This window comes from Chenopodium quinoa, unplaced genomic scaffold (genome assembly GCF_001683475.1).
Source record: "Chenopodium quinoa cultivar QQ74 unplaced genomic scaffold, ASM168347v1, whole genome shotgun sequence".
Taxonomy (NCBI): Eukaryota; Viridiplantae; Streptophyta; class Magnoliopsida; order Caryophyllales; family Amaranthaceae; genus Chenopodium; species Chenopodium quinoa.
Window position 1 is genome coordinate 2642574 of NW_018742577.1, and position 8850 is coordinate 2651423.

The 8850-nt window shown below is 31.6% G+C and overlaps 1 long non-coding RNA gene across 1 annotated transcript; it reads right to left on the bottom strand.

Annotated features, from left to right (window-relative positions):
• Window positions 1–676: 676 nt before the first annotated feature.
• On the bottom strand, window positions 677–3432 carry LOC110720758. Its single transcript, XR_002511354.1, has 3 exons — window positions 2433–3432; window positions 2249–2326; window positions 677–908 (listed from the first exon to the last, which is right to left on the bottom strand). It is a non-coding gene; the product is annotated as an uncharacterized LOC110720758 (long non-coding RNA).
• Between the last annotated feature and the right edge of the window lie 5418 nt (window positions 3433–8850).

Consider the following 8850-nt stretch of genomic DNA (forward strand, 5'->3'; position numbering starts at 1 on the left):
TGAAGGATTGTGACTTCGTGAGTTACATAAATGTCATCTAGTCGAGTGCAATGGAGCATTGTATTCAGTGTTAATTGGAAACTGGGGAAAATAGGTTAATGTGTTTAGATTTGACATATTGAACCAGAACAGGGTTCCAGTTAAAAGGCTAGAAAATCACTGTTTCTTTATCAGCCATTTTTCTTCGTTTTCGGCTTTGACTAGCAGGGAGACTGGGATAAGCAACAGGATCTACCTTCCAAGGTTTAAAGGAAAGGGTATGGTATTCTACTCTTTAGAAACCTGCAAGTATGGTGTCACCAGTAGTGAAGATTCCATGGATGATTTGATATAAACTACAGTTCCATCAACTATTGTTGGATTTAGCTAAATTACTTAGTTTGTGTTTAAACAAGTCGTGTGACCAATAATATATGGAGTAACTAGCTTTTGATGATGAATTCATGAGAATAATTTTAACATAGTCAACGGTGCATATATGTGCTGTATATGGCTTTTAATGTTAAACTAGTATTAGTATAGTTTTTAACCTTCAATTATATTGCTTATTATAGATATGCTTCGGTGAAAAGGATTAAGGAAGGGAAGTAAAATTAAATGATCAATAATAGCATTGGCAGAATTGGAAGTTCAATGAACGAATATAGGAGGAAAGAAAAGGATAACAAATAAAACATTTTACAAACTCAATTTTTGCAATTAAACTACAGAATTTATTACATAAATAAGTATAACAACTCATTGCCATCACTTACAGCCCCAGAACTATGTACGTCATCCACTATAATATTTGCAACACAACTTTAGCACTATCCATACACTTTTACAATAATATATAAAGAACAGATACGAGCATGGAAATCCAACGTGCCAAATTGCAATAACCACATATGAACAGGGTATGTGCTCTACACCGAGTATTTGAGAGAAGGTTATTATAAAAAGAATAGGAGAGATTAAGAGACCCAACTCAATCTAGTAAGGGAAAAATCTAAACATTGTAACATATGAGTGATTTCCAAGGAATATGGAGTGGGTTAAACATAAAGCGTCACAAATCAAAGAAAGCATTCCTCCTTCACAGTGCAAATAGCATGAGCATGGACTATCAAATAACAATCAGCAAGTTCAGCATCTTCGGAGGAGTAAATAATACATGTGTGGTGCATTTGGATGCTTTCCTTCATTATATTCACCATAAGACATAGACTATCAAATGCAAACATGTAACTATAAAGGACCTAATTTGAATTATTTTGAATGAGCATCTGTGCTTATGTGAAATCATTTGCATACATAATTTCCACTATACCGCATCTTTAAATCAGGCACAACTATAGCACACATCTGCTCCCCTTTTCACAAGCTAAACACTCTAGGGCCTCTACCCAATTCTACATATTCCTCCCTCTCTTCTCATCCACAATAACCCGAAGCAGGGCAATCTCCTCTATGTATCCATTTTTCCAATCTCCACCTTTGCTCTCTGCTCTCTAGTCTTGCTTCCTATGAGTCATGAGGGGAGAATCTCTAGTTTCATTTTATTTCTGTCACATTTATCTTCTTTCAAGAAAGCCTCCAACCACTACGCACCCTCATCTCTTCTTCTTCTTTCACTTTTCTATGTTTTATAAGTTTTCCAAAACACAAAACGGTAGCAAAAACTAAGGTTATTTCTCAATCATATTTCCTTTGATCCTAGAATGCAACCTATTCTCCAAGTTCTAGTATCATAAATTCATAATTGAACAGCTAATAGAGTATATAAACCAATCTCGGGCTTCAACCAATAACTTAAGCTTAAGTTATTGGTTGAGTTGATTTTCTAACAAATTTGCATACAAGTTCAAACTAAATGACACTATAGACAGAGCCACAATAAACGGAACCGTGCTACTATAGCATATGTCTACCTCCAGTCCTACCCTCCCCAACCCTAACCATAATTAAAAAAGAGGAATGTGAATAAGTGTTTGCATAATTATGCCTTCCTAAACACACACTAGTTTTGCTTCAATTCTAAATCCAATTTTCTCAGCTTTGACATCAGAGCTCAAAATCCAGTTTCATTCATTCTTCCATTTTTTAGCAATTATAAACATCGATAAAATTCAGAGCAGAACAAATAACAAATTTAAACTAGTATAATTAGAACTTCATGTAAATAACGTAAAGATAATTCTCAAATAAAATCCCTAAAAAGGAAAAATTGGGGGAAAATGTAACGAGATTATAGAAATGTAGTTACCTAATAAGGTTTAATGGAGGTAATCAAGGAGCTTTAATGGCGGCACCAATCAAACTAATCTCAGCATTGTAAATTGCCCTAAATCCAATCAATCAATCAATCAAATTGAAAATCAAAGCAAGAAAGCAGTAATTTGAGCAAAAATTGAATAAAAAAAAAAGAAAATAAATGAAATTACAGTTACCAGATGGCGCCAAGAACGGATACATCATTGGAGATGGCGCCCATGAATTTATTATCGGTGTCAACATTTCTCTCTTCTCACTTTCTCTCTCCTCAATTTCTCTCTCTAAAATTTGAGAAATGTATTTGAAGATGGTTTGATCAGAGTGATAGAAGCTGAATTGCAGGATTCTGGTGTTGGGAGAGGAAGAAGAAGATGATGAAGAATTGGGCTTGTCTTTAGGGGCTATTGAATTGGGCTTGGATCTTACCGCTTTTAGTTTTGGGCCATTCATGATTTTACATGATTCAATTCTACTGAGGCAACTAGTGATGCCATGAACCTAATGATAAATTGATAATCTGTTAACTTGTAATTCCTTCCTCCATTCTTTTTTTCCACTATAAACACATAATGCTTTTGGTTAACTAGTGATGGCAACTTTTTTTCCACTATAAACACATAATGCTTTGGTCATTTTTTTTAGAGTTTAGAGTGAAAACGGAAAAATTTCTTGTTATATTCGTCTCAATATATCATTCGAAATACTTACTAAATAATAAATAAAGATATTAAGGAAATTAATCTGCGCAAAAAAAAATAAAAAAAAAATAAAAAATGACAGGAGCTTAACACAAAATTAAAGGAAACAATTAAAAGACGATAAACTAGCATTGGCTTGTAGTTACATGCGCCCTATTAGCTGACGATCCAACTTTAGTCGCTTCTGATTGATGTATGAAAGGAAGTTGTATTTATTCAGGTTAACACGTATAAAACAATCGGTTTTCTCTCAGTGCACCCTCTTCAATCCCACTATATCACATCCCCTTTATGCCCTTGCAAATTATCAATTTACAGAAAGGGTACATTATTATTCTTCTAAAAGTGTTTCTATACGTGAGGAAATATAGACATATTTTAACTCAACATTAGGGATGGCAATCCTGTACAAATCCGCCCCTAGTCCAATCCGATCCGAAGAAAAAAATCCGACCGAATCCGAGAAAAAATAACCCGAATCGGACTTCGTTTTAAAAATCCAACTCCGACTTGGAGGAGGGTCGGGTCGGAGTCTACTTAGCATCTGACTTATCCAATCCGACTCTGACTTTTCTATGTATGTACTATACATTTATTATTATTCAATTCACGAATTTATAGGTCTTTGAAGTTGATTATATATGGGTTGCTATTGATAATTGGGTCAAAATTAACTTTAAGTCGGAGCCGGAGTTGGATCGGGTCGGAGTCGGAGGTTGAATATTTAAGTCGGATCGGAGTCGGATTCTTGGAATCAGATGTCTAAGTCAGAGGCGGAGGCAGATTAAAAATGCGACATCTTGTAGGGTCGGAGTCGGATTTTGCATAATCCGATACGAATCCGACCCATTGCCATCAACATATGTCATAACTCATAAGCAGGGGTGTTAAATCTGTTAACAAATCAAGCATGCTCATGAACTATTCAGATATTGGGCTTAGTCAATATTTGGTTCGAGCGGGCTTACCTCGAGATCTTAGCAAACCAAGTCTGAGCCAAGCTCGGTTAGAAAGCTCATGGAAAAAGCTCAAAATTAATCTTCACATTAATATTTTGTATTAAATAATTTGCAACAAAATTCCAAGTGATTTATCAACTATATGCATTAGCGCTCAGTCTCTATTTTCTTTTTCATGTACAAGATTCTTATAGTTTTATTTAGAGCTAATTATGTCTCTAGAGTTTGGTTCATGCTACGGCTTGATTTTTGTTGTTTTTATAATATCCAACTATTTTATTACCAACATTATAGAATCTAAATACTAAACAACAATTCTAATTCAGTATTATATAGGACATCATTTAGGCTAAAAAGTAAATCTTATACTAAAAGTCAAAACAGAGAAATTAACATGGAGTTTGATGATGTTGGACGTACGGTTAGATTAACATATGGCCTTAATTTGCTAATAATTGACGAAACATTTTTTAAAATATATTTTAAGTATCAATCAATAAATAAAACAAGTTGATAGAAGATTGTTAAGATCATGTGCAATTGAGCATACTTTTGGGGGATCACATAGAAAGCAAACCTTCCTTTTCGAGGAGATATGCACGGGATATAAGACACCAATAAGGGGATTCCTCAAGTTCATGTTCATGTTCATGTCATGTGACCTTGACAAGCTAGTCATATGAGCTAACCTCCCCATGCTAAATAATTAATGCTTTCACTTGCAATTGCTAATAATCTTTCTCATTTTCAATTTTTCAAATAAAAAATGCTGTGTACATGTTTATCATATCTTAGTATAAGATGATTTACCTTTCAAAAAAAAAAAAAAAAAAAAGTATAAGATGATTTATATTGCACTCGTATTATTATGAGATCAAATTGATGTATACGTTTAGCAACTCTTTAGGTTTTAACTTCTAAAAACACCTACAAGTTGCAATTCACTACTTCTTTACGATAAGATTTAAAGTGCATTTTTTTGAATTTGCTAATTCATGTTGAGACTCAAAATTAGGATTCGCTCAAGTTTGGGGGCGACCTTCAAAATTTAACTAATTTCTTAATACACGTAAAAACATTCTAACATAATGGAAAATAATTATAAAAAAACAAATTTAATTTGAGTTTCATTATACAAGCAATTGTATAAGTCTAAATACTAGGAAGTTTTGAGACTATATATTTGATAGCCTTTATCGGCACTACATATATACTTCCTCTACCCCTTTGCATTTTATCGGTCATACTTCAAACATTTTGACCATGAATCTCACGAATTTTATAAGAAATAATATTCATGTGAGAACTTGTTAGATTTATTAATGTCAACTTTATTATAATACCAATATATTATAACTTATACGCATACAAATATTTTTGTACGAAGTATACAAAGTATTATGCCGTAACTTAAAAACTTTGAAAAGTCAAATGAGATAATTTTTAAAGAACAACGAAAGAAGTACTTCCTTCTTTTCTTTTTTAGTTGACACAATTTGACTTTAACGCTTTTTACATAAGTTACTAGTTACTTATGACTTTTTCTGGTGATTTATCATACACATTCCATCAGTAATTCAGTATTGACCTTTAACATCCAGACGTGTAGTTGGTATACACATAAACAACCGGCTAGAGTGCTAGATATCCGCGTCTAATAATGGGCCGGCATTCTATCACCAAAACTATAGTTTTTACATAATCTCTACTTGCATTATTAGGGATCAATGTGGGTTGTAATAATTTGAGCATGAATTTCTATAGAGAGAGACAAAGAAACTTTGATGTCCAAACTCTTGAGATCACAATTTAGACAAACAACTTTCTGCCTTTCTTTATTTCAATAAAATTCCAAGTTTCCAACCACCTATTTTTATATTAATGAGGGGAAATTGGTACAATGTATCATAAAAACACTAATATAGGAGTGGTAGCTGGCTTTTAACTAGTCATTTCTTTTATTTCTTCTATCAGTGGGAAAGGGGATGGAGGTGGTAGCTGGCTTTTAACTATTTTTTTTTTCCCCATAAGATTTTTAGTCTAATGATTGTGGAAATTAGAAAAGATTTTAGTCTAATGATTGGAGGATAAATAATTAAAAATTTAAAATCTTCAATTCTTTTCCTATGACATTTTTAATAATAAGTTTTTTTATTATGTTTTTATTCTACTATTTATTTCATAATCTCTCTATGTCGACTCGTATTTAAGATTATAGCATAGTAATAATTTTTAAAAAGATTATAATAATTGGGTCATGCTTAATTTCGGAGTAAAAGTTTACTCCGTATTATAGAGTATCAATTTAATAATTTATCAAGATTTGTAAAATTAAATTAGTAAGTATTTTGAAATAATGGAAAGAATACGTTGTTCATATATGATTTATAGAATATATGTACGAGTAATACGGTCAGAGTGTAAAATTATATATGGGCTATTTTTTGTATCAAAAATAAATGAAAAATTTGTCAATTGCACCTATTTAAAGTTTGTATTTTGCAAATTGTAGCCATTTAAAAAAAATTACAAATTGCAGTCCAAAAGTACTAATAACTTGTAAATTGTCACCCAATTCAATTTTTTCATTGATTTGCGTACCAAAAAATGTTTCGTCAAGGTTTTTACATTATTTTGTTTGCCAATTTCGAGCTCAATTAGGAGGCATAAGGGCTAAAATGACCCCTAAAAATTTTACGGAACATTTTTTAGCACGCAAATCGAGTAGAAAATTGATTTGGGTGGCAACTAACATGTTATAAGTACTTTTGGGTTGCAATTTACAATTTTTTTATTTTTTAAATAGCTGGAATTTACAAATACAAACTTTTAAATAGATGCAATTAGCAAATTTTCCAAAATAAATAAATGCGGCTATTAGAGATTTACCCCAAAGTAGTATCACTTTTTTAGTCAGCTCCAACTCAAGTCTCCAACGGTTGGAAAAGGTGGGGTCCGCAGGAGGAAGCTCCTCATCCAGTCACCCTACGTACATAACTACGGACTAGTAGTGGAGTACTACATAGTACTGCCCTACATATCCATAAATCTTAATTTAAAAAGTGTTTTAATGAAGAAATCATTGCTAATTAATGTAAACAATTAGTGGGCTACTACTATACATTGATTAGAAATTGCTTCCAAATCCAAATAAAGCCTTTAGCTCCCTAAGAAAATTGACCTTTTTGAGTCCTTGACAAAATAATTGTTTTTAGAGATACTTGTATATTCTTAATTTGTGTGTGTGTGTTTTTTTTTTTTTTCTTAGAAAGTTGATTAATTATTTTCAAATTATCCATAATTTATAAAGTACTTCGTATATATATTATGTACACCAGATTTAAGGTAAGATGGAATTATAATAATTGTCGATCGATTATGTACTATGTTGAAAAATTATTCCTTTGAAAATTTGAAATACTACGCATAAGTAACCAAGACATATAAGAGAATGTATTGAAATTAAAAAAAATATATTGAAAAAGTCTAGAATGTTTATCATCTCTTCACTACTAATGAAAATTAATTCATCCAATTACCTATTCTAATTAACTTCCATCTCAAAAAACGTGATAAGAAAACATGTTGTGATACGACTGATACCTTAATTAGTAGTGAAGAGAGCGGACCGTATAGTTCTTTCTTTGTACATGTATAATAATATAGACAACAATATCAATTCTGTTTGGAAATACGGTATAGCCGCCCGCGCATCTTGCAAACTAGTGTCATGGCCACCGACCTAGAAAGATATTGTAGCCAAAGTTTAAGGGAAAGTAGTGGATCACAAGTACGTATAAACGATCGAATGGTATACATGGGAAAGAATTTCATGCATGAACTCATTTCCCTTAGACATGGAAACGTGCATTACGTATTAATCTACATTCCTATACTCTATTATGAATTATGAACTACGTACATACGTATTAATTAGCAAATTGCATTATCTTATTGAAATTCGTAATGAAAATTTATTGCGTGCTAATTAACCATATCCCACTTTTATTTGTTTCATTGATTATGTGTTAGTTTATTGATGAAATTGATTATAAGATTTTATTAGGTTAAATACAAATACGGAGTAAATGAGATATATATTATGTGATTAGTAGTTAACCAATTGCTAATAAGTTTCAAATATAATTTTTTTTTAAATTATATTCAACTTGTCTAGGTTAATAAAAACGCTCAATACTTATTATGACTAGGTAGCATATGCACTAGTTTTGTGGCATGTGTATGTAAGTCACGTCATCGTGGTATGTGTAAGTCACATCGTCATTTCATACCGTCAACTGGATTAACATTCCTAAAAATACACTCGGGGTGTGCTTGAATTTAGAAAAATCACTTGATAATGGTAACTTAGTTGTCATTTAGTGAACATGTAGATATACGTACATGAAGTACCGGAAAATTGGCTACAAACTTTATAAGTTATGATGGATAGACTAATAATTAGCTTAAATGAATAAATTCCCTATATAAATAACGTCTTAATTACTAGTCTGGCGAAAAACTATAATATTGTTAAAACACTTATCAAGGATATTAAGTGGTACAGTACGGAGATATAAATTGAGTTTCCATAAATTAAAAGTGATAGTATATTGTTATATAATTATACATCATATAAAAGTAGATTTGGACACGATGTTTAAAATTTAGAGAAGTACATATATAAATAATTCTAAACATTTTAAACAAGTTAGAAACATTCCAAAAAAAAAAAAACCTAAAAAGCTTGATCATATAAAATCAACTGATGTCCAGATGAAGAAAACATCGGTCACTTGTATTGTTGTAATCACTAATCGATCTACAACATGAAGGATACATAGCTTTCTAGACATTATATTGCATATTCCAAAAAGATTATACCTTAGCTTTCTAGGACCACTTTGTAGTTTCTAGCAAACTTAAATGGTCCATCA